This window comes from Podarcis tiliguerta (assembly GCF_965153285.1).
Source record: "Podarcis tiliguerta genome assembly, chromosome: 11".
Lineage (NCBI taxonomy): Eukaryota > Metazoa > Chordata > Lepidosauria > Squamata > Lacertidae > Podarcis > Podarcis tiliguerta.
Window position 1 is genome coordinate 19,312,511 of NC_139544.1, and position 26,172 is coordinate 19,338,682.

At 41.6% G+C, this 26,172-nt stretch overlaps 1 protein-coding gene across 1 annotated transcript in view; it reads right to left on the reverse strand.

Moving 5' to 3' along the window:
* The window catches only part of LOC310660282 (uncharacterized protein), a gene marked incomplete at its 3' end in the record, with an annotated part of 514,773 nt that overhangs the window by 148,194 nt on the left and 340,407 nt on the right, over positions 1-26,172 (reverse strand). The window lies entirely within an intron of this gene.

Here is a 26,172-nt window from a genome sequence, read left to right on the forward strand (position 1 = left end):
AGTGCCAGGTGACCTTTCCTGGCTAGAAAAAGTTGTTAGAGCACTTTTCCAGATAGAAAGTGCCCACTGGACATTTGTCAATATCTTTGTTCATTCCCTGTGTGCTCTTTTGTCGCGAAATGAAAGTTTGAGTTTCTCATTATTCTGTGAGTAATATGAAACAGAATGGTGAAGACGTTTCTATTATCATAAAATGTTGTGGTGCCAATATTCCATACAGAGGCTGTGGGAGTAAAATGCATCTAAGTTTGGTTCTGTTAAAACATACCCCCCCCCCTGCCCGCTTTGTCACTTCACAGATGTAATTCACTCCTGCCTTACAAAAGGTGAAAGTATGTGATGTATTATTGGTCTCATTTTGCATCACCAAAACTGTCAAGTGTAAGTGTATTTATAATTGGGATGATCCAGACTCCTTTCAAGAAACATGGATGAAGTAATCTCTAATTCACACAGCAGTCTACACATTTGTGGCTCTACTATGAGCAACATAGTTATCAAAGTCAAAGTAGCTTCCGTTTTAGAAATAGTGTCACCCTTTCATTGCCTTATTGTTTGAAGGAGATTTGCTTCTGGGTTCTTCCACTTTTAGTGAAATTGCTACCATTGGCTTGTCGTGTGACATTGGTAAAAGGCCAGCTGATAAGATAAAGAGCAAGGGAGGCAAAGACAGCTCTATTCGGACACACATTCTGCATGCAAAAGGTCCCAGGAGTTTCCAGGTAGGACCAGGAAAGACGTTCTACCCGGACACTGAGGTCCCATGCTGTGAGGGTCTTCTGTTGGTTCCCTCACTGCGAGAAGCCAAGTTACAGGGAACCAGTTAAGGGGCCTTCCTGGTAGTGGCACCCGCCCTGTGGGACGCCCTCCCACCAGATGTCAAAGAGAACAACAACCACAGACTTTTAGAAGACATCTGAAGGCAGCCCTGTTTAGGGAAACCTTTAATGTTTGATGCATTACTGTATTTTAATATTTTGTTGGAAGCCGCCCAGAGTGGCTGGGGAAGCCCAGCCAGATGGGCGGGATATAAATAATAAATCATTATTCTTATTATAAATCCCAGAGAGCTGCTGTCTGTCAGTGTTGACCGTACTAGACAAGGTGGATGAAGGATCTAACTTGGTATAAGAAAGCTTCTGAAAATTCCTATGCAAGATAGGAGAGTCAGAGTGACTAAGAAGACAGGAATTTGAGATTAGGATGTTGGGGACCTCTGTATCATGATACTGGGACTCTTGTTGATCCTCCACATGAAATAGATTTGCCAAAGTCCTGTTTATGACTAGATGCGTTGGCTTTGATTCTCCCCTGAGACTGGGGTCTCCTCCAAGGGCAAGGATCTCCATCCATCTTCCTAGGGCCAGGGAAGGGGTGCTTAGAGCTTAAACAGTGTCGGTGATCTGCTCTGTTCTCTCCAGTCATCACTGGCAAAAGTGTCTCTGAACAATCCTTAGTTGTCTCTTTTGTATTTTTGGCAGCTACTGAAGACATCCATTTTTCAACAAGCCTTTAAAATGGAGTTTTCTTTTTAATTCCAGTCTGTGTCTATGTTGGACTTGAAGTCGTTTTTATAGGCGAAATTGTTTTAATTGTTGATGCTTCTATTGTTAAATCACTTTGAGATATTTTTAGGAAGCGATTCATAAATTAAATGGGATAATAAATAAATCATACTCCTTGGCTTCTCTGGTTAACACCCCACAACCCAGTTGTTCCCAAGTTGTGAAAGAACCAGATTGGTGTTACAAATAGATTTAGGTGAAACAGACGGGAAGGATGAAAAAAGTTTAATAACATAATTTAAAGACTAATGATCTAGATGTGGAATGAGTCTAAGTAGCATCTAGTTCACAGCATCATCTACTCCAGACTTCCTCAACCTTGGCCCTCCAGATTTTGGCCTACAATTCCCATGATCCCTAGCTAGCAGGACCAGTGGTCAGGGATGATGGGAATTGTAGTGTCAAAACATCTGGAGGGCCGAGGTTGAGGAAGCCTGATCTACTCAATGAGAAATGTGAAAGGCAGCTTTGGTGTCCAGAATTTGACCATTTCCCATAACAAACATTCAAAAACATTGGCTCTAAGAATTATGTGGGTTCTGAAAAGAACTGGTAAGTCTGACGCACCCACCAGGAATGGAAAATCCTCATGGGTCAGATGCAGATAACACACCTCTTGAAGCAAAGCCTGACTAAAAAAGTAAATTACATTGGATTTCTGACATCCATTAAGAAAACCCACAACCTTTTATCAAAACCAATCTCCATCAAAGAGGTTTTGTTTCATTTTGCTTTCCACCAAAATGAGAAGACTCTCATTTATCCATCCTAATCCTGTTTCATGTGCTCAGCTCACATTAACTCTGAAAAGGCACCAGATCTCTATCCCACTCCAAAGTTATAGATGGAAAGACAGTAATTGTTTGAGGTCTCCACTGCCCCAAGCTGACCCTGTCAGACTGAACAACAGTAGCTTGCAGAATGAGCTTTGTTTTAGGAAAAGAGCACCTAGCAATGAAGAAAAATATGAGATGGGAGTTACTGAGTTCTTAGATTACAGTGGCAGATATTGTGGAGGCTAGGCTTCACAAGGGATTTGGAAACTGGAAGTTGTGCATGTATCTACTCAACATAACTAGTATCCTAAATTGTTGACCTACTGAGTCAACAATTCATAGAATCTTTGGGTAGAGCTACACGTTGGAAGTGTAGTTCTTCCCTGAAGAACTGGTTTGGAGAATGTTTACAGAGAGCTATAGCGGTACCTCGTGTTACAGATGCTTCAGGTTACAGACTCTGCTAACCCAGAAATAGTACCTCGGGTTAAGAACTTTGCTTCAGGATGAGAACAGAAATCGCGTGGCGGCGCGGTGGCGGCAACGGGAGGCCCCATTAGCTAAAGTGGTATCTCAGGTTAAGAACAGTTTCAGGTTCAGAATGGACCTCCAGAACGAATTAAGTTCTTAACCCAAGGTACCACTGTATATATTTTATTTGAGGGCTAGTTTTGTTCTGCTGCAATTTTTCTGCATATCATTGAATTCTGAGCTTTCAAAAACCACAAAGTCTAGAACTGCAGGGCTTGGGGTCGGGAAGAAGTGACTGCTGTTATGATATACAGTGGTACCTCGAGTTAAGAACTTAATTCGTTCCAGAGGTTCGTTCTTAACCTGAAACTGTTCTTAACCTGAAGCATCACTTTAGCTAATGGGGCCTCCTGCTGCTGCTGTGCCGTAGCTGCACGATTTCTGTTCTCATCCTGAAGCAAAGTTCTTAACCCGAGGTAATATTTCTGGGTTAGAGGAGTCTGTAACCTGAAGTGTATGTAACCCGAGGTACCACTGTAGTTGTACTGCACAAATTACAGCTCATTCTTTTAGACCTTTTAATGTGCTTTATTAAAACGAGAAGAATATAACTCTTTTGATATTAATTTGAAATATTGTCATCATCATTCTTTGAGGAAGAAATATCTGCTTATTATCCAGTACTAGGTAGGCTAATGCATTTTTGCATTTTGCAACAAGCAAGTTTATGACCTTAGCAACATTATTTTGTGTAGAGTAATGCCCACCCAACCAGTTGCTACCAGTAGATAAAGGATGATTTGATAATTGCAAACCTAAGGCAAGACTAAAAGCTGTTGTTGCACTAAAATAATAAATGGATGGAAGGACAAGAGCATCTTGTATTCTGTTGCTCAAAGAGCTGAATCAAATTAGCCAGATTTAAAGTTCAACAGGTAGTTCAGTGATGCAGTGTAGATCTCTGCTTTGAGGCAGGTAAAAACTTAAGTATCTCTGTAGCCGATTCTTGCTCTCAATTAAAGTCCAGAAGTACTCGGGCTGAAAGCATCTCTTTCTGATGGTTTGTAAAAAAAAAAAAAAGTCCTTTCAGATAGATGAAACTAGCAAGTTTCAAAATGGAACAAAACTGAAGCTGTTTCCTTAGAGGTCCAGTATGATGCCTAGGGACTATGCTGAACCATTTTCATTGAGACCTCTCCAACCATAATGATGTCAGCAGTAGGATCAGGGATGTGCTAACTTTCCACATCTCACCTCCTCAGATATTGTCACCAGTGCCTTTCTCCCATTGCTAGTCTGCCCTCACACCCCCAGGCCTGACCTCTATGCAGTTCGAAATCTCCTTCCTTCCTTGCATGTATTCACTTTCAAGGAGCTCAGAGCAATATACATTGTGTTCTCCTTCCCATTTTATCTTCATATCAACCCACCCTGTGAGCTACAGATTGTACTAAGATAACCCAGTGAACTTCACTGCTGAGGAAGCATCTGAACCCAGGTTCACCTCAGTGCTCAAAAGTTAGGCCGAAGTGAAATCCACATGCACCATGCCCTCTGACACCATGCCAAGTATTAAATAAATTTCACCTCTGCATCCTAATAAACAATGTCTGAGGGGGATCCCTACAGAACTCATCCTGATCACCTGAAAGTTTGTGCCCTCCAAATTTCCTCCACTGCCCACTCTGTGCCTTCCAGGGATGCCAATTGGGTAAAAAAATATGGTGGGGCAGGAAAGCCCCATCCTGGATAATTGATCACATGGCAATGCTCATCAGCTTTTGAGGCCCCGCCCCCTCAAATATTTTATGGGGGGGGCAAGGGAGCTTAGCCCCTAGGAGCTGGATCCTATGGTGTCTTCAAACTCTTAAAGGGCCAACTCTTTGATCTGAGTATGAGCGCTTTCGCTTCACTCTGGACTTCCATCTTTGTTGTTGGACTGATAAATTAGTTTAGGAGACATGCAGTTCCTTAGGCTGAGTGGACAGCACCAGGGGGGGTTTCTGACTCTGCTTTTATATACTTCGGTTCAGAGAGATGCTGCCTTGTCCACCTGAGCTTCAATGGGATCCTAATCTGATTCCTTGTCAGGAACCTAGTCCTGTACGATAGACTCTTTGGTGGTCATGGTCATTGCCAGACTTGATGGCCATGCCAATCTGCCTCTGGTAAGCTTTTTCTTTTGGCAGGGGTTAGGCACTAGGGGAGGTGTTGAAGGAGCATTGAGTGGCTCCCGGCACTTTCAAACTTGACGCAGACTCTGCTAGTATCCACCTGGTAGAAATCTGGTATTTGATTGGTTTGCAAATGGTACACATTGTGTGATGAAATCTTGTCTGGATCTGCCTTCATACCAGGAAACAGCAGGAGTCAGGGTAACTTAAGTAGTTGTATTTATTGGTAAACAGCAGAGCAACAAACCATCTAGACTTGCTACACAGGCAAGGCTAAGGTACCCACTAAGCTATAGAGGCAACCGGACTTTCTATTTCAGACAACACATGTCTCTTAAAGAGGCAGGCCACACGCACTACAGGAAGTCTGTGCTTTCACTGCGGGGTGTTTAGGATTCCTTTCGAATCAACAGCGACAATGTATAAATAGAGTTAGATTACAAAGTCTCATTACAAATTCTTTCCAACATGCATGCTCCAAATCTGGTTGCCCAGTCTTTTCCATAAATACAGATTGCAGTTTAAAACAGCTGCGATCGAACCTAGAGTTTCATTTCTCTATCTACAAAATAACCTCTGTAATTCTTTGCACCCTTTCAAGCGGAAGTGAACTCTGAGTCATAAAACAAAGCCCTGACTCATCTCTAATTAAGTAGCCAATTTGTGAAAGGAATTAAGGCTTGCAAACAGGGGTGGGGGTTAAGAGAAGAAGGAACTGCTATAAGTTTCGAAAATAGCCCATTATTAACAATCTGTAGCAAATCGATTTGTACCTGCAGCTCACTCAGCCCCTTAACAAGCTGAACGATAGCTGAGGTAATTATTTGAGGAAATTATTGCTGTTATAAAATGCAATCAATTTTTTCTTCTTCAAAAAGACACTCCTCCCCATCCGCTAATGTGTTCTAACTTTCTATAGCCAAGCTGGCAAAGTAGTTGATTACAATACAAATCAATGGAGGCTTAGCACCAGTCGCAATGCAGAATTTCCAGTCACAATAAAAATGAATGGCCCCCCCCTTTGTACTGTGAACCACCACAAAGCCATTATTATTTTACCACCGTAATAGTGATACAAATTGCTTAACACATAACATGCTTCAAATACATAATCAACGGCAATGCATTGCTGTGAATATAGTCAAAGATGACCTATACAGTGGTGCCTCGCAAGACGAAAAGAATCTGTTCCGCGAGTCTCTTCGTCTTGCGGTTTTTTCGTCTTGCGAAGCAAGCCCATTAGCGGATTAGCGCTATTAGCGCTATTAGCGCTATTAGCAGTTTAAGGGCTATTAACGGCTATTAAAGGCTTAAGGGATTAGCGGATTAGCTGCTAAAAGGCTATTAGCAGCTTAGCGCCTTAGAAAAAGGGGGTGGGGAGCGAAAAAAAATCTCAAGAATCGCAAGACATTTTCGTCTTGCGAAGCAAGCCCATAGAGAAATTCGTCCTGTGAAGCACCTCTGAAAACGGAAAACCCTTTCGTCTTGCGGGTTTTCCATCTTGCGAGGCATTCGTCTTGTGGGGCACCACTGTATTCATGTGTATCAGATTGGTGTGAAGTCCTTGTTGGCATGCAGAGGGCTGGGAGGCCAGCTGGCTAGTCCCGGCTGGGCCGTTCCCTTTCAGCCATTCTGCTGCAAGACCATCACCTCTGCTTCAACGTAAATCAGCGACCCGGGCTTCTGAGCCAGGGCAGACTATCAGCAGATCAAACTGCGCACACAGAATAGGTGTGAGGCTTGTGGAAGCATACTACAGCTACAGATTTATTAAGCATAAATCAGGACAAAGAAACATGTTGTCTCTCTCTCATGTCATATCAGAGAGAATAGCTAAAAGCAAAAGCTATACACACATCGGAAGTTCCCAGCATACTGTGCTGGAATGTAAACAGACATGTGACACGTAACAATCCCATGTTTGTTCCTTAAGGTGGAATGGAAATGTCAGCAGTGCTCAGAATTATATTGCAGGTATTCGAAAAGATTGTATGGCCAGGTACCAGTACGGGCTCAAGGCGTTTTGCTGCCTGAGGCAGAGGAACATCCCAATTAATTCAAGGTACATACCACCTTGAAGCCACACAGCAATAAGAAACAACTAAACAGAACTGATTTCATCCAGCTTCATTTATTCCAAATTTACAGTAATTTTGAGCTCAATTTGGAACTTACTGCATTCAGAATAACATCTTAATCAAATGCAACTCCTGTGACCCCATAGCCTGCCCTGAAATCCCCTGGTCTAGCAGTGGCTGAAGCAATTGTAGTTTGGGAAGGACTCCCTCCTTCTCTGGTGCAAGCCACAGAAGCGTGCTAGGAATCTTGGGAAATACAGTTTTCTTTGTGTATTGAGGCATGTAGTTTTCAGAGCACCTGCTCTCCATTCAAGGGACTCAGTCTCTGACACCTGAGATGTTTCTGTAGCAGTTTCAATCTGTCTGGGAAGGAAAAAGGCCTCTAGAGAGACTTCCTTCCCAACATCAGAGGAACCTGGGGGGTAACAGTTCCTCTAAGAACCAGCAACACGCCTTCCTTATGTGCATGTGACTGATGTATAAAAATGTTCTGTGAATAAATATTAAATTAAACCTGCTTGACTTCCTGGCCTTCATCTTCCTGTTAAAGCTTATCTGTTTCTCCACAAGACTGAGATGTGTGTGGGTTTGTTTGTTTTTTAAAAAAACTGGTATTGTATGAAGATTATAACTGCTTATTATCAGTATACATTTTTGCTGGTACTGACTTTTCCCGTCTACTAGGTCTATAATTTTCATGAAGTGCTGCGTTAGATGGGCATATACTGAGTACTGAATTACAGAACATCATGCATTGAAAGGAACAGATTGTATGTGTGGAAAATCAACAAGATTATATTTCTTGCAAGTGTAAGAAACAGGTTTGTTTCTTTTTCTCTGGCATAATCTTCTCTAAGCATTGCTGATAGGCGTAGGCTCTCTTCCTTTGCCAACCATTATCATGAACGTACAATTAAGTTATAGAGAAAACACTTTGCCTTGATCCACCCTGTACACTCCTGTTGAGTTGCCCAGTTCCCCACACCTCTGTCTTGTACTGTGGTTGGCCAGAATGGGAATGCTGTGGGATGAATTTTTGCCCACCATGCACCACCTGGGTATGTTATTGTCATTCATTTGAGAGAGAATGATTTGGTTCAACAGACAGGCTTGGAGTTGCTAGCAGAGATCACTAAGGATTTTTGTCGCCTTCAGTTCCATGTTCCAGAAGCAATGCTTACTGTATGTTGTCAGTGTCAGCAGTTGAGCCTACACTCGAGTAGGACCCTGGCAGGCACACATGCCCAAATAGCATGTTCTCTCCCTCCTGGTTGATCGTTTGGGAGCTTCAAAAGCTTTCTTCTGCCCGAACATCGCAGCGACCGATGCCAACCAACACCAGCACACTTAGGGATCCGCAGAGTTTGCGCAGTTGTGTAACAGACCTCAGCAACTCAGCATATTGGCTAATCTACTTTATTTACATATAAACACACATGGAGCACTGCAGCATGGCTCCCTCTCTCTCTAGCATCACACAGCAAAGAGAAAAATAACAAAGGACAGCAGTCCCACTTCACGGAACACAGTAACACAAACACCCTGTTTTCATCACTTCCCACTCTGTAGAGTCAAAACACATACCGTCATGTGAAAGACAAAAATCCCATGACTGCAATCATAGATCAGGAATTCTAACAGTCAGAGCTTTTGGAGAGACAGGTCTGGTGGAGGGCCAACCACACAAATAAGGTTGACGGGGCACAACGGAAGATTAGCTGTATAATTAAGTTTTACACCCCAAAGTTATATAAGAATGATGGCTTCATCTGTCTGTAGAGGGTAACACTTGGACGATCTGCAACGAGCTCTTTTTGGGCTTTTGTGGGTGGAGGAAAACTAGCAGAAGCTGATTGCCTCCTGTGGCATTTGGTTCGGGTGGGTGAATGGATTTTGGAAAATACCCAATTAATATCTGAAGCAGAGTGATGTTTGGGCTTGTCGGGCACATTGGGGTGAATGATGGCCGGGGGACTACAGTGTGGCTGTAAGGTTCATATACCCAAGGAGCACACAGTGAGGAAGTTTCCTTGAGCCTTGCTGCATGATCACAGCATGTGGCTGGTAGCTGGTTCAGAAGATGGGAGAGCTGAAATCTCCTGTCAATCAACCTTACACTGTCATTGGTTTTGGTTAAATTATTCTGACTGGCAGATTCTATAGATGCTATATTTTAATAAATATAACCTGTTACTCATCCTTCTTGTCTCGAAATTTCTTGGGTGTGTTGGCAAAGAACCTACTCTGCAACACAAATAGTATGGATTTCACTAATGTGTTCATGCAAGCAATTTTGTTTGATAAAACATTTATATAATGAAAATTATGCAGACAAACACAAGTTTCAGGATTCTTTGTTCTGTCTAATAATCTTGTTTTGAACTTCTTGAAGATTAAAAGCAAGATATGCCCTATTTCTTCTTCTGTGTGAGAGATAATTTGGTAGGACTGGTAAATAAGCAAAACAAGACAGCAACAAACCCACAATTGTTAGGATAATTTCCATATTTATCTTGTGATGTAACTGAAATTAGCAACAAATGAGGAAATTTCAGTCGCTTAGGTTCCTTAACTACATGTTCCTGAAATCAAGAAAATGGCTGCCTGTCCTTTGTTCTAAATCTATGCTGACAGCTGTAAATTGAAACTAATTCATGAATTTACACAAGTAAAGAAAACTAGATCTTGCTCAATAACTACGCAGCTAATGTTATCCAGGAAATTCTGATCAAACCCTAGCTGATTGTCTTAATTCTCCTTTGTTAATAAATAGCAAGCTGCATGGCATAAGAAAAGATATATGTTGTTCCACTACTTGTTTTTCCTTCCATTGGCTGTAATGTATATGATATACACCTTTTAAAAAAAATGTTGAAGTAATTAATGTAAAGCATATCTTAAAATAAACTTTTTATTTTTCAGACTTCTACATATAAAGCAACACTAGCATTTATCAGATTATCAGTGTGCATACAGTGAACTCATGTACGTGTCTGTGGAATGGGACTACAGAGCCAAATTCTGGTATTTGCACATTCACAAGATGATTTATATATTCCCCATGTGTGTACAAACTGTAAGCACATAGCATTTGTTCTCAGTGGCTGGGGACCCTGTGAAAAGCATGTAGCACAACTTGAGATTTTAGAGCCTATGCACATCAAGTTGCTACACATGCATGGACTATATACATGGCCTGGTGAGCATGCATAGGTCAAGGGTAGAATTTGTTGCTATGATCTTTCCCACCTCTTACTCCCTTTATGTATATTCACTGTATGCATGCTGACAGTCTGGAAAGTCCTACATTTGAATTGGAATGGTGGCAGTTTTTGCACTAATCCAGTTTGCACTTAAACTGAGCCCCATTTGCTCACAGCCATTTGTGAGTTTTGCAAGCCATGCAAGGTTTCATGCAAGTATTAGCAATATTTAGCCGCACATAAATTTCTTCAGTTGTGAAAACAAAACCAAGCAACTGGCAACTTATCAAGCCATTATAACTGCACAACCCATTTCAACTTGGGATCTGTTGTGCTGCTGAAAGGTATATTCTGTATTCCTTCTGTTTAGTTGAACTGATGACAGTAGCCATTAATGTTCTTTGTTATGCTTCTAATTCTGTTTCCAACCGTGTACTGTAGTAATGCTTAATGGTACTAACTGGGCTGCTCAACCTTCCTTTTGGTAAAAGTTGTACCTGCAGTACAAGTTGTCATTGCCATTGCTTTTGCTAACAGCTAGTAATAAGAATAATACAATTTATGCAGATGATTGGGTGAGTCCTTTAATCCTGGCCAGGACATTGTTGTCTGCCCTGTTGGATCTGATCTGGGGAGAAGAGTGCTTTAGTGAAATGACTGGTCTTTGTCAAAGAGAAGACTGCCAAACCCACTGCTGACGTCAGCTGTGATTTTAGGAACTGTAACCTGGAGAACTTGTGCTTGAACTTGCTTTTTCCTCCTCCCTCCCACTCCTTTTTCCTCATGTGTCATGACTTTTAAAACTGCGAACCTGAGGGCAGAGGCTATCTTAGAACGGATAGCCACTCTGACAGCTTTTTTGATTAAAGAGCAAGCCACAACATTCTACCGTTTAGAGGAGGCACTTAACTGAATGATCTGCTTTGTATATGGAAACCATCACCATGTCAGTGTCTGCCCTGTGTTAGGAGTAGAGTCAGCATCAAATTGCACTGTTCTGTTTAAAATTTTGCCTTGAGGTAGATAATTCAGCGGCTGTGTTGACAGGAGCTGACATAGCTTTAAACAATTCACGCAATTAGAAGTAAGGTGTGATTCCACTGAGATGTACTTTTGAGAATAATTAAATTACATATCTGTTTGATTAAAATATGAGGGAACATCCTGTCATGAAAAACCTTTAAATATCTAGACTTTTTCTGCTGAGCTTCTAATGCGAGTGATATAAGGTGCAGTGCAAAGCTACACATGGCTACATGGAAATAAGTCCTACTGAATTCAATGGGGTAACTCTCACAGATTAGATTCCTGCATTGCAGGGGGTTGGACAACTCTACAATTCTATATAAGTGATTGCAAAGTATTTTTTTTTTTTAATCTACTGCTAAATTCTGCATTATGTTGCATATTATTTAAGAAGCCTTACCCACTCCACCCTCACCTTAACCTGCTTATATTTTAAGGAACACAGTATAACTTCATTTTTAGCAAGACTTTGGGAGAGCTTTTATGATTTTATGATGCCGTCTCAACATTTCCATACTGTTTTTATGACTGATCTGCTTTCTATAATTTTCACGGCAGTTTTTCTATTGATTGTTATGGTTCTGCTGGGTTTTTTTTGCCCTCTATGGGATGTTTTTAAATTTTGTAAGCTGCCTCGATTTGCTATAAGTAAGAATGGATGTTGGACTCGTATTCTATGCAAGTGTAACAAAACTACAAAACGCAACATCTTTAGATACTTATGTTTCTTTTTAAATGAAACATTCATAGAAAAAAGTTTTCCCTCCACTTTTATGAGTGCAAAAATAGTTACAAAACTTTATGGGAGAGTCCTGAGGGAAATCTCTGAAGACGGAGTGCTTGCTGTAAAAGATTAACAGTGGTTCCTTGTTATTCCTATAAGCCCAAATGCATCATGCCAATTGAGAAATAATGAATAGCAAATTTGCTTAATTCGCATGGTGTCTAGGGGGTTGCAGAATTTAGCTTTTCAGAATTCGGCCAAGGATCTGGGGAACCAGCGCAGAATCACCAACATTTCAGCTCTGCTTTATTTATTTTGGGATGCTATTTTATTATTTTTACAACAAGCATCCATTCTGGAAAAGAAATAAAAGAAAGAAAAGAAAGAAAGAAGGGATGGGGTGAAAAAAAAGGAACCAATTCAATTCCAATTTACAAAAGCTTCTCTCTCTGTTCATATGGCAATAATTCTTACTCTCCAGAGACAATTAAGTCAATGGTTATTTGTATGCCGGTCACAATAGCCCCAAATATTCCTCACAGAAGGTCGCACTCAGATCTTCTACCTTTATATTTGTTCTTCCTATTAAATGTTCACGGCCCTTATTTTATCTCCCTTCTAGGTTTTCTTCATTTCCATTTCTTTCGTTCCATTTACCTCAGAGATCTCATTTTCTTCTTTCTCTTTTGCATAGCTCACGTTTTCAATTCCCCCCTCTTGAGTTTCAATGCCTGCACAGTGTCTTCTCAATACCTACAAGTATTGTTTTATGATGTTGTTTGCTTCATTCCCTTTCCATTAGAGGGTTTGTCTCATGTGTGGGCCTTTTCAGTGTCAGCCCATGAAATAAATGCACGAAAAAGCCAACAAATATTAGTTTGTGTGCTAAGACTGTACTGTGGGAACCTTAAGGCTAAGCTGGCATAAATTCTCCTTAGGACACATTCAGTAGCTGTTTTGCCAAACAGCATCATTTTGGAGTGCTATTACCACAGTTTATTAGCTTTGTTGAGGCTGAAATCCTAGGCATACTGACCTGGGAGTTAATCCCATGGAAGTCAACTCAACATACTTCTGAACATACATGGATAGAGTAGAGAAGGGAGGAAAATTCAGTTCAGTCTGCTATTTAATGCCAACCTATATAATTTGCAAAGGGACACAGATGGCACTGTGGGTTAAACCACAGAGCCTAGGACTTGCTGATCAGAAGGTCGGCAGTTCGAATCCCTGTGACGGGCTGAGCTCCCGTTGCTTGGTCCCTGCTCCTGCCAACCTAGCAGTTTGAAAGCACGTCAAAGTGCAAGTAGATAAATAGGTACCGCTCTGGCGGGAAGGTAAACGGCGTTTCCGTGTGCTGCTCTGGTTCCGTGCGCATGCTGGCCACATGACCCAGAAGCTGCACGCCGGCTCCCTCGGCCAATAAAGCGAGATGAGCGCCGTAACCCCAGAGTCGACCACGACTGGACCTAATGATCAGGGGTCCCTTTACCTTTACCTTATATAATTTGCACTTCCTGAAACAATCTGTGAACTGAAATGCAGCTATCCTTCAAAGTTTGCACTTCTCTGAATTTTGCAATGCAGTTTTGTAATGCAATTTTCTAACTGCAGCAATCAGTGCAGGAGTGTATATCTTAGGGGAACTTTGGCACAAAACTGCATATATTTGTGAAAATAATTAGTAAAAAGCATTCTATCAGGGAAAACTGCAGATAAAAATGTATTAGAAGAAATTAAGATAAAAATGCTGCTGAATTTGGGGTAGAATGAAACTTTCATTGCTGGGCAGAGTGTCACCCATAAAAATGAATGTATTACCAAGAATGTTTCAATCAATACCAGTGATCTGCAAGACAGACTGCTTCAACAAATGGCAAAAAGACATTTCTAAATATATCTAGCAAGAGGAAAAAACAAGAATAAAATATAAAATACTGATAGACACGAAAGAGAGAGGAGGTTTCTCCCTGCCAGACATGAGATTATATTATGAAGCATCTTGTCTGTGCTGGTTGAAGGAATGACATTTAATAGGAAGAACAAATGCAAGAATGTTATTTGCCCCAAAGTGGAAGGATGAAGAGGTCCCGATGAAAGAAGAATGGATACAGAAACTAATGGAGTATGCAAAAATGGCAAAACTTACCAGAAGAATAAGAAATCAAGGCAACAAACTTTTTAGAAAGGAATGGAAATGGTTTGTTGAGTATTAACAAATTGTAAACAGATCAAGATATTGCCAGAATTATTGTAAAAGACAATTTGGAGTATGCAAGATAGTACGAGAATAAATGTAAGGAACCACAGAAAGAGGGGGAAGTGAGTTGAAGTTGAAAATGTTAAAATTATGGTTAAACAATTGTTGTAATGTATATAAATGAAAATTATAAATACTTTTTTAAAAAATGCTGATGCATTTCCATGAGGATTTTAAAAAAATTAATAAAACTGATGCAGAAATGAGGTGAACTAATTTAAGGCTGGAAAAAATGAGAAACTCTAATTGGGAGCTTTAGTTGTAAAGCAGCCTTTCTCAACCTGTGGGTCCCCAGATGTTGTTGGACTACAACTCCCATCACACCTAGCTAGCAAGGCCAGAGCTCTGGGATGATGGGAGTTGTAGTCCAACAACATCTGGGGACCCACAGGTTGAGAACTGCTGTTGTAAATCAACCTAGCTGTTAGTGAATACAGTGTTTGAATGCAGCACCCTGGGTTCCCCTGGGTGTTGTGGGTCTACAGTGCCCATCATCGCTAACCGCTGGCTATTTTAGCTAGGGCTGATGGGAGTTGACTGAGGCCTCCAGCTTTGACTTGTAATTCCAGATTCATCCAATTCTGATAGGTAATGATCGTCACATGGGTGGAGTTGAGCTAATATAGAACTCTCTTCAGACTGACAATCAGGACGCGGGTGGCGCTGTGGGTAAAACCTCAGTGCCTAGGACTTGCTGATCGTAAGGTCGACGGTTCGAATTCCCACGGCGGGGTGAGCTCCCGTCGTTCGGTCCCAGCTCCTGCCCACCTAGCAGTTCGAAAGCACCCCTAAGTGCAAGTAGATAAATAGGTACTGCTTTATAGCGGGAAGGTAAACGGCGTTTCCATGTGTGGCACTGGTGCTGGCTTGCCAGTGCAGCTTCGTCACGCTGGCCACGTGACCTGGAAGTGTCTTTGGACGGCGCCGGCTCCCGCCCTCTTGAGCGAGATGAGCGCGCAACCCTAGAGTCGGTCACGACTGGCCTGTACGGGCAGGGGTACCTTCAGACTGACAAAAGTTATAAATGTGATTTTGTTCTTATATGTTGTTCTGATAATATTAATGTGTTTGTACTGCCTTGAATACCTTACAATTGTATAAGCAAACCTGCTTCTTTTGTTTGGTTTCCAGACGCATACTTGCCTGTTTGACTGATACACCCAAATTCCTCTATTTCTCTACAAACATGTCTGCATCATAGCATCTTCCATAATGCTGGTAACAAAAGAGCCTTTTAAAGTTCAAATTATTTCCTTCTGAGTTATTGTATTTATTTTCTTTGACAACGTGCTCGATTTTTCAGCTGAGTTTCATGGAAAAGCTAGACAGTGCCTTTGTTAGACCCCAGCATTATCTTCAGCATTGCCTTCCTAATTAAGTAAAGCTCATTTATTTAGCAGCAAATTAATGCAACCAAATTCTCCTGCAATGACATCAGTCTAGAATTGCTGAAAGGTTTCAAAAACTGCACGGGCCCATTCTTTTTGAAGATCCTTGCTATTTCATTCATGTAAGCCATTATAATTAGTAAAGCAAATTAACTGGGTATCTATTTTCAAATGTCACCATTTTCACAGAGTTGTTTTTGCTATTCAGATTATAATTATTTTTTAAAATCCAGGCCTATAGAAACAAGGAAAGTCATCTTGTCAATATATCAGTCAGAACAGTATCAGACTGATGGTCCTCTTCTTAAAAAAGAAAACATTCCTGATGCTCTGAAGTTTGAATCTTCCATTCCAGGTACTGTTTGCAAGACTGAGTTACACTGCGGGATTTCAACTTTGTTCACACCATAGGAAACTGGGCCAGCTGAAAGAATTTAATCATGTTTCTTTCTCTCAGCTGAGAATATACCGGTAGGTTTGCCAATGCATAGAAGACAAATGTTTTTAATTTCCCCAAACTCCATCAATTACATTCCCTGGTAATTGAAGTTAGCATTTACAAATATACCTTAGGGTTCCTTATCAGGTGAAAAAGAAAACAAATATTGACTCGCAAGACAAAACAGTTACTTTAATCTGCAAAATTGATGATGCAGACTGTGATTTTTTTTTTCTTTTTTGTGATTTTCTAGAGATGGTAGCGTTTGACAGAAAACGTTGATTTTAAATTATTTGAATACTTTAATTACTATAAAATTGGCTATTTCTGGAAGAATCAAGATTATTGTGATTTTTTAAAGGTGGGACTTAGCATATTCAGTATTGCTAGATGAAGTGGGGAGGCACGTGGAAAAACTTGGTGCCATCACTGACAGTTCTTAGCTAGAATGGCTTAGCCGGTGGAACAGAGCTGTAGCTGTAGCCTCCTGGAAGTGACATCACTACCACTTACAGGAGTAGGAAAAGAAAAGTGGTAAGTGGCCATGACACCATTGCCTAGAGACCACTGCTGCACCTCCACCCCCACCCTACCAGGTGGGTTGCTTGTGGTTCTAGAGATACAACAATGGCTTCTTCAGAGTCTGGTGGCAAACTGCTGGATGACTAGACTTTTTGGGAGGCAGAAGACCAGGACGATACATATGGATTTGGCCTCCTCAGAGTCCTTTCATTTACACCCTGTTATAGGAGCCTGGGGAGGCTGTCACCATGGCCTGAGTGACAATGGCCTTCGTATAGTGCCCTGCTCAACAGTTTCTGGAAGGGCTGAAACCATTGGCCATGAAGCAAATTTCTCTTGGGTCATCCCAGCCAACCATTCCTTAAGTTAGCAATGGGAAAGTGGGTTGGGTTTATTTCTTCTCAACCAATGTCGTTGCCCTTCCTCCACCCCACTGAGCTATGGCCAGCAGCAGATCTCGGCTCTCTCCTGCCAGGGATGTTTCCTCACAGCATGAGGGATGCCCACATGCACAGCCCTGGCCCCAGAAAGTTTCAAGAAAGTTGGGGTGGGGGTGGGGAGTCCTCCCTACCAGGAATTTTAATGCAAGGGTAGATAAGCTCGACCATCAATATTATTATATGCCACCCCAATCTCCATGAGCAGTGGGAGTTTCCAAGGGTTGCAGGTGTGCTTGCCAAGGTCTGTGTTCTCCTTTGGGACAATAAGGCATAGCGGAGACTGTGGTGTCTTTATGGTGTATGGTTTTATTTAAACATAGTTATGCAACCTGCACTGCAATGGGGCTGGCTTCCCCATTAAGGGTAGCATTGGATTCAAAGGACAGCAGAAAGCCATCTTCTGTGTCCCTTAGTACTAGTCTGTCATCCCCAGCTCACATGGAGTTCTGCCTCTCCTTCTTGCTGCTAACTGACTCCAAGGACCTCCCCTTAGCCTGTGTCATTCAAAGTTGAAACCCTCAACCTGCCCACTAGCATCTAACAAAGAAGGGGCGCCACTCCCCTTTGCTTGGCACTCTTGCCTTCTGATGGTTTCCTTGATGGGCCATCACCAAACTTTGTCCCTTGCCAATGGCCCGTCCAGCTAGCTCTGATTGCTGGCTTGGCTCCTTAGCCATAACTAGACCTAGGCTGTTTCTGCGTTTGGCAAAGTTCAATCAAACTTTGATTGATTCTAACTTCTACTACATCCAGTACGTTTCCGAGCACAATTCAAAGTGCTGGTGTTGACCTTTAAAGCCCTAAACGGCCTCGGCCCAGTATACCTGAAGGAGCGTCTCCACCTCCATCGTTCTGCCCAGACGCTGAGGTCCAGCGCCGAGGGCCTTCTGGCGGTTCCCTCATTGTGAGAAGCAAAGCTACAGGGAACCAGGCAGAGGGCCTTCTCGGTAGTGGCACCCGCCCTGCAGAACGCCCTGCCATCAGATGTCAAAGCGATAAACAACTACCTGACATTCAGAAGACATCTTAAGGCAGCCCTGTTCAGGGAAGTTTTTAATGTGTGATATTTTAGTGTTTTTTGGTTTCTATGGAAGTAGCCCAGAGTGGCTAGGGAAACCCAGCCAGATGGGCGGGGTACAAATAAATTATTATTATTATTACTACTACTACTACTACTACTACTACTACTACAACTATTACATCCAGGAGTTATGGGGAGTCTACCTCCTCAATTCATGATAACACAAACCCTTTCTTGCTGACCTTTTAGGCACAGGTGGTGTCTGCAAATGGACATTCCACTTCAGAGAGATATTAATGTAAGTGCTTTGAACCTATGATGAATGAAAAACTCTCTACAGTGGGGTTTTTCATTTTCTCTTTTTGCTATTTTGAAGCCTCCTTTATGGCAATCCACCTCTGCAGATGCAAAAGGCAGCAATAATCATATGGCGGGGGGAGAGAGAACACAAAACTCCTCATTCAGATCAAGAAGAATGGTTTCCCTCAGGTTTCTCTTCCCTTAGGCTAGAAAAAAAAGAATATAAGAGAAGTGTGCATGAGTTGAAACGAACAGGTTTGACAAAGAAACATCCATTGTTTTGAAAGCAGTTGCAAATTTCTTTTTCAGGGCAACTGACTCTTATCCAGAAGGAATCCTTTCCCCCCTTTCGCCTACATTACTTTGTTTATGCTTCTGCAATGGCTTCCTATTTGTTTTGTCGCATCCTCTGTACGCTCTTTGCGTCTTGGCAGCCAGCTTTTCAATTCTAGCTCGCCTTTTGCTTTATCTTAATTCTTTGTGTAAATGCCTAAGCCTCTTTGGTGAACTTGGGTTGGGGAGCAGGAGAGGGTGGGGAAGATATAGAATATCTTTCTATGTTGCAAAGCTTTTCACCCATCCTGCTAAAGACGCTCTCAAGGAGGACATTGTGTGATCTTGGCATAAAGTGCAGATTGATGCCTTCCTGTGAATGCATCATTTTGTTACAGATCCATGATTGTTAGCTAAAGGTGTCCCTTTTTTCTGCAGAGGTCTCGTTTGATTGTGAGCCAGCTGAGGCAGGGATGTTGCCATCAGTCACCATCTTTTTTACTCTCAGACTTGGATGAAACTTTGGTTCCCATGATTCTGTAGTCTGAGTCATCTTAAGAAAGATGTAGGTGGGTGGGGAGAATGGGAGGCCATTTCCTGAATGGGTTGAAATGCTCTCTGTCAAAGGAATCATGCAGATCTGCTAACACTGAACTTTTGTCCTATGATTTCTGCAGGGTTCAAGATTTTAAGTGGAAACCATGTTTTTATCTCATTAAAGGCATAATTGTTTTTAAAGTTCCAGTTTAGGTTTTCATGTTTCAGACTTATTTATTGTGGAACTATTTCTCCCTCACATAACTCAGCCTATTTAGTGTGGTGAAAGGTATTATGTGTAAAAACCCTAGGGGCATCTAATTACATATTCTCTATTTACATATTTTAAACCATGCACCATGCACCAGCTATGTACCATGCATCAAGCACTATGCACCAGCTACATGAGCGTGGGTATCACAGAAATGTCAGAAAGGATGGGGGTGACCAGGAAGCACATACCCTCCAACATTTCTCCAATGAAAATATGGATGTCCTAAATAATAATAATAATAATAATAATAATAATACTATTTATCCCCACCCATCTGACTGCGGAGCCTTTCATGAGCCTGTTACTGAAGAGTGTGACACCCTTATCTTCAATGAGCCTCAAGAAATGACCTAATCAGAGGTCTAATTGTGGTGGGAAAAATTGGTTAGCACTTAAGGTAAAGGTACCCCTGCCCATACGGGCCAGTCTTGACAGACTCTAGGGTTGTGCGCCCATCTCACTCAAAGAGGCCAAGGGCCAGCGCTGTCCGAAGACACTTCCGGGTCACGTGGCCAGCGTGACATCACTGCTCTGGCAAGCCAGAGCTGCACACGGAAACGCCGTTTACCTTCCCGCTAGTAAGCAGTCCCTATTTATCTACTTGCACCCGGGAGTGCTTTCGAACTGCTAGGTTGGCAGGCGCTGGGACCGAACAGCGGGAGCTCACCCCGCCGCGGGGATTCGAACCGCCGACCTTACGATCGGCAAGCCCTAGGCGCTGAGGCTTTAACCCACAGCGCCTCCCGCGTCACTTAAGGTTAGCACTTACTGGGGCAATAAAATTATAATGTTGCCTAATAAACTGTATTCTCCTTCATTCAGAGCATGTAGCTTAACTTCACTTGCTTTCATCACTTCCTCTTTCTGTTTCATCAGCACTATGTCCTTTAGTCACTCCTACTTTATGACATGCCAAACCTTCTGTATTAGGAAGGTTATTTTTTTGTACCAAGTTAATGTGTGGTGGAATGTCTTGAATCAGAGAATGATTCTATCATTCTTCTTCTATTGCTCTTCATTCTGGATGAACAGGCTTCTTCAACACTATAAACTATTATTCTTAGTGTGACCATGGACAACATGATTTTTCAAAAATATTAATAATTTGCATAATTACCAGCAGACAAGAAATATGTATACACAAGCTATTTCCAGGACTGAGGTAAAAACACTTGCTGTATAATATTTTGTATTTCTTGATGAAGTCCCATGTCTGTTTTAATGTTGTGTGCTTGATTCCATTCTAATATTCTTTCTTCTAAGTGTCAAATTAGGTGACACAGTAGCCATGCAATTACTATTGGCATGAATGGGAGCTTTTATTCCAATGAAAACAGCAGGAATGGTGCAGGCTGGTATGGCAGTAGGGGACTTATGGTTAAATCCCCCCTATCTCTCCAAGGTCCTGATCCAGCTTAGGGTCCGGTCCCCCTGTATGTTATTTACTTTTTTAAAAGTAAATAGGCATGAATGACATCTTGTCTGATTTGGTTTGTAGTCCTAGGGAATTCAGTTCAACATTAGTTTGTAAGCCTCAGGACATAGGGGAATGAATCTAACCAGTTTCCAGGGATTCTAAATTTTAGTTTTAAAACAATTCTCCATCATCTGGTATCTTATTAAAGGAAGTATTATGTCTCTGTCAGTTATCACCAAACATATTGAAGGCATGTCAATACTATGCAAAAGAATGATTCAGGGACATAATTGGCTTTATGTCCACTTATATTAAAACGGTAAATCAGGAATGGAAAAAAACCCAAATAAATCAGATTATACTGGTTCTTCTTTGCTCATCTGTTATGGGGATCTGTGGCCAAAGGACAAATGTGTTAATAAATTAACAGCCGAGTCACCAATGGAAACCTAATCCTTTAAAAATAAAGCAGTTTGCATGAATAACATCAATGCAATATATCCTTTACGGTAACGGCAATAAATTTCAGATGCCTTAAATTACACAAGGCTTTGCTATCATAGGGTTGCCATATTTCAAAAAGTGAAAACCCTGAAAGTTTTTGAGCTTTATTTTTTATAAGAAACCCCCAAAATGGTTTCAGAAATTCTCCCCGGATGCGTCAATTCCACCTTTGAAATCCTGATAATGTCCGGGAAAATCCGAACGCATGGCAGCCCCATGCTATCACCACAATATAAACATTCAAGCTACTCTTCCACATTTTGAAAGAGGCAGGATTTAGGGTTGCCAGATTTCTGACAGATGCTTGGTATTTCTATTTTGTCATAACAGAAATTTTGTTCTCTGTCTCCTTTATCTCAGTTAAATGGATAAATACAGCTCAGGTTCCAATGCAATAAGCTCTACTGGCATGTTAGGTATCTGCCGTAAAAATGCAGAATATCTCTGTATGGTGTTATAAAAATCTTCACATCTGCTCACAGTGATCTGAAACGAACGCTCATTTATTTTCCCTTTTCTATGTGGAATGTGCCTGCATATGTGAAGAGAAATTGTTCAGGCCATTTTATTTTAGCAGACTACCGAGAGTTCTAATTGGGGAGGTGAGGATGTGATGGAGAACCAGAACTATTTTTCTCTGTTCCAGGATATGAAGACTAGGAATCTGGCTTGGCTTTTCTCTGTGCAAATCATATTTTATGCTCCTTTGGCAATGGCCTCCTTTGAGTCAAAACTGCTGTGCTTTTAAACAGTTTCAGTATTTGAAAACACTGCCTAGGATATTGTGGTGGGACAATGTGCTTTTCAGAGGAGGTGACCTTATTGTGGGTGTCCGCTATAGACCACCAAGACTTGGATGTTGTCTTCCTAGAGGAGATTACCAAACGTTCAAGAAGGAGAGCTATAGTAGTCATGGGAGAGTTCAACTTCCTGATATCTGTTGGAACTCAAACTCTGCCAAGAATGTAAGGTCCAACTCATTTCTCCACTGCTTGCTGGCAATTTCATATTCCAGAAGCTGAAAGAAGCAACAAGGGGCTCATCAGTATAGTGTTGGGCTATGGTCATAATTCATTGACAGCAGTAGTGGGGAGACCAAATCGTACTTCTTGTTTATGAGACCTATTTTGTTTTGGTGCTAAGTCATTAAACTGCTAATAAAGTTACTTCTTTTTAATTAAAACAGAAGGAGTATAATTTTTTTTTTTGAGAGCATACTGTAGTTTTATTTGTAGTCACAGCCCAAAAGCTAAAAAATCATCTTTTCACATTTAAATGTAGAAAAAGCTGGGTATGGGATTATTCCTTTGCACTTGTGTAAACTGCAGGAGGTATAGCTCTGAAGCAATTTTTTGGGGGGAAATATGGGAATTTTTCGTTTAATTTTAAAATTAAGATTGGATGGAGTATGCTGATTTATTTATTTCCCCAAGCACAATTACTGTTTCACTATAAAAGTGCTAGGTAGATTTCTAAACTCTTTCACCACATTGCAGCTCGCAAATCAAGGGCTTAACACTTAGCAGGTTTGTTTATTGAGCTGTTTACTGTAGTATTTTCACAGTTTTAATCTAAAAAGAGAAAACCAAGCCAATGTTTTGTCAGATTATCTCTTGGAGAACAGTATGCACACTAGACAAAAGAACAGCTGTGAGCAAGGATTAAAGGAATATTCCACCACAGATTAATTCTTCCTCCCAATATCATCTCCTCAATGTGCATCCCTTCAGTTTATCCTATTCTGTTACAAAGTTTACATACAGCTGGAATGATAAACCAGACATTTAGTTAAAATTTATTTAGGCATGGACTCAAACCTGTTATTGCATGGTTCATACAAGGTGCCACCATATAGCTGCTGATTTCTACTTCCCTCTTCAACCCTCACCTTCCTCTGTGCAGAGCTGCTTTAGTGAGGATGGTGGCTAGAAAACCCCCATTGCAGAAGCAGAATCCTGCTCACACTCAAGCTATAGGACTTAGATTTGGGGACAATTTTTAAAGAATCTAGGACCTTCTATTTGGGATGCCAGTGCAATAGGGAGTGCTTCCACGTTGTAGTTCACCCATCTCTATCCTTGTCAACTCTGCTATTTTCTAATGAAGTTATGGAACTGGCAGTTAGAAAGCATAGGATGCAATTGTCATTTATCAGTTTTATCAAGCACAGCTATCCCAGAATCAAGATTAAGTTCCATTGCATTTACTAATTGCATCTATAGATTGATGGATCAGTCTGTGTCACTTTCACTTGTGTTCATCCATGAATGATGCCCATTCTATTTCCACATTCATATTTTTTTAAAAAATCTGCATGGAAATTCCCATTTGTATTTTAAATACACATTTCCAAATGTATTCCCCCCCATTTTTAACTTGGTTATACATATATTTTTTCATATGTTTCAGAGCATTCGTTTATTGTATTACATTTATATCATAACTTTCCTCCAAGGAGCTCAAGGTGGCATACATGGTGTTCCCTCTTCTCATTTAATTCCCACAACAACGCTGTGAGGTAGGTTAAGCTCAGAGACAGTGACTGGCCTAAGGCCACCCAGTGAACTTCATTGCTGGATCTGAACCCTGGTGTCCCATGTCCTAATCTGACCCTCTAATCAGTATGCCACACATTCATGAAAGCATCCATGGATTTGGGGGGAAATCTGGACTACAGTCCTACGTATACCTATCAAGATTAAGCTTGATGGACTATAAAGAACCTTGATCTTGAGCAAACACACTCATGCTTGCACAGTAGGAGATATAAGGTTAAAGGAATAGCTTGTACTCTATTGACTTTTTCTGACATTGTCTAGGAAGGCAAATTATTCTTGCTGTATGGTCTTTGACTGGTTAAGATTCCTTTCAGTATTTCTAGCACTGCACAGGCTTGCCCACTATATTTAGCCCCAGGCTAGTCTGGAAGCATATAATTTTAAATTAGCATAGCCATGCATGTACCAAGACGGTAGGCATTTTTGAGATTTTTGCCTATGCATACATAGAAGCGTTCAACATTGGGAGCATACATTGAGGAAGGGAGTGGTGGGCGAGAGACAAACATAGCTGTCAACTTACAGATTTGAAAATAAGGGAGCAGCAGCCTTGAAAATAAGGGACCAGCAGCCAAAATAAGGGACCTGCAGCCTCACCTGTTCCAGGCACTCCAGTCTTCCTGTCCTCCTGCAGTCTGGTCAAACTCATGCTGGTAGCTTCGAGAACACTGTCCAACCAACTTTGTAACCAGGGGTTCAACTGAATAGAATCTGAATCACATGCACCACAAGGCCTATGCAGCCTCAACTTAAGATGGCTCCCCGGCCTGGCTTTGCACTGCAAAGTTTGCAGCAGCATGTGCAACAAAATGGCGTCCAGCATTCAAAACCCCCTCAGCTTGCATTAACTAGCCACACACAAGGCATGCAAGCTCCACCCCCAGTAGTTCTTAGACTTCTTATTGGGTGAGCAACACAGCCAAGCAACACAGTTGGAGCCTCCCTCCTCCCTGGCCGGCAGGGAGAGGAGAGGAACTGCTTCTTTTGAAATTTAAGGGACATCATTTAAGGGACATTTAAGGGACATCCATCAATAAGGGACAGCAGCGGGGCATGGCGCTGGAATAAGGGACTGTCCCTTCAAATAAGGGACACTTGACAGCTATGGAGACAAAGCCCTTTTCTCTTTGGGGTGAAGGAACGCAATCTTTCCTTCCACCATTTGACACAGTTAATTCATGGTTTCACTCCGTTGGGCCCAGAGGGCTACTACATGGCCGTGGGCTTTCTCGGTTTGTGTTGATAATCACTCTGGCGCCAACACTGTAGATAAAATTGTGCACAGATAAACGCTCATGCACCCAGACTGTTTTATGGGCAGACGGATGAATGCGTTTTGGATCAAATTAGAAGACCCCTCCCGCAATGTACATCGAGTCTGAACCAGATCAGAGCTTTGCTTTTGATTCTTCGCTTGACCCAGCTATCTCCTGCCATTTTGCTGTACTTGCTTAATTTTAAGCACAGTGGTGGGGTGCTTGGGCTTGTGTTTTTCTGAGGAGAGGCATAACAGCTTTCTCTCCTCTTCGCTGGCATTCCAAAGCAGCGGCAGCAGCTGCTCCCACCCTTTCAAGAATGCAAAGTACTTACGGCCTAGCATGCTGCAGTGTGCTGTCATATCAATGAAATCCTGCCACCTCCATAAAAAATGCCATACTGGGAATTTTTTTTAGCGGAATTAGGCCTACCAGCTGGCTCCTTAAAATGCAGGATTGGGGGAGTGGGCCAGCCAGCCCCCCCTTGAGAGTCAGACAAGCCATCTGGCTGCTTGCTAATGGCAAAGCGAATCTTTTGGGATTCTTCATTAAGATGGGAATGTATTAGGTGGACTTCTGGGACCAAGTAGCGGTGACTTTGTTTTGTTTTTATGTCTCCTGTTATAGGCTCATATAATAATAAAATAAGATTAAAAGTGAAGATTTCCTGCCCACATGGCTTCCTTTCGCTGTCTCTGCTGACACAGGACATTGTTCGGGTTCCACAGCCGGCTGAATATAGATTGATAAGGCATGTTATTCATAGCAGATTTAAATCTGTCTGGTGTGACTGAAATCTGCTTTTGAATATGTATTACAAGATCTATGTCTTCTTTGTTTTGGTCTTCTTTATGTCTAGGTTTTGGTTCCCTAGTCATGTTGTACAGCTTTATTGAAACAGCCTGTTTCCATCTGCATTCTGCACAGTGATTATTACTGGGGAGCTTTTGCTGATTTGGGTGTCAT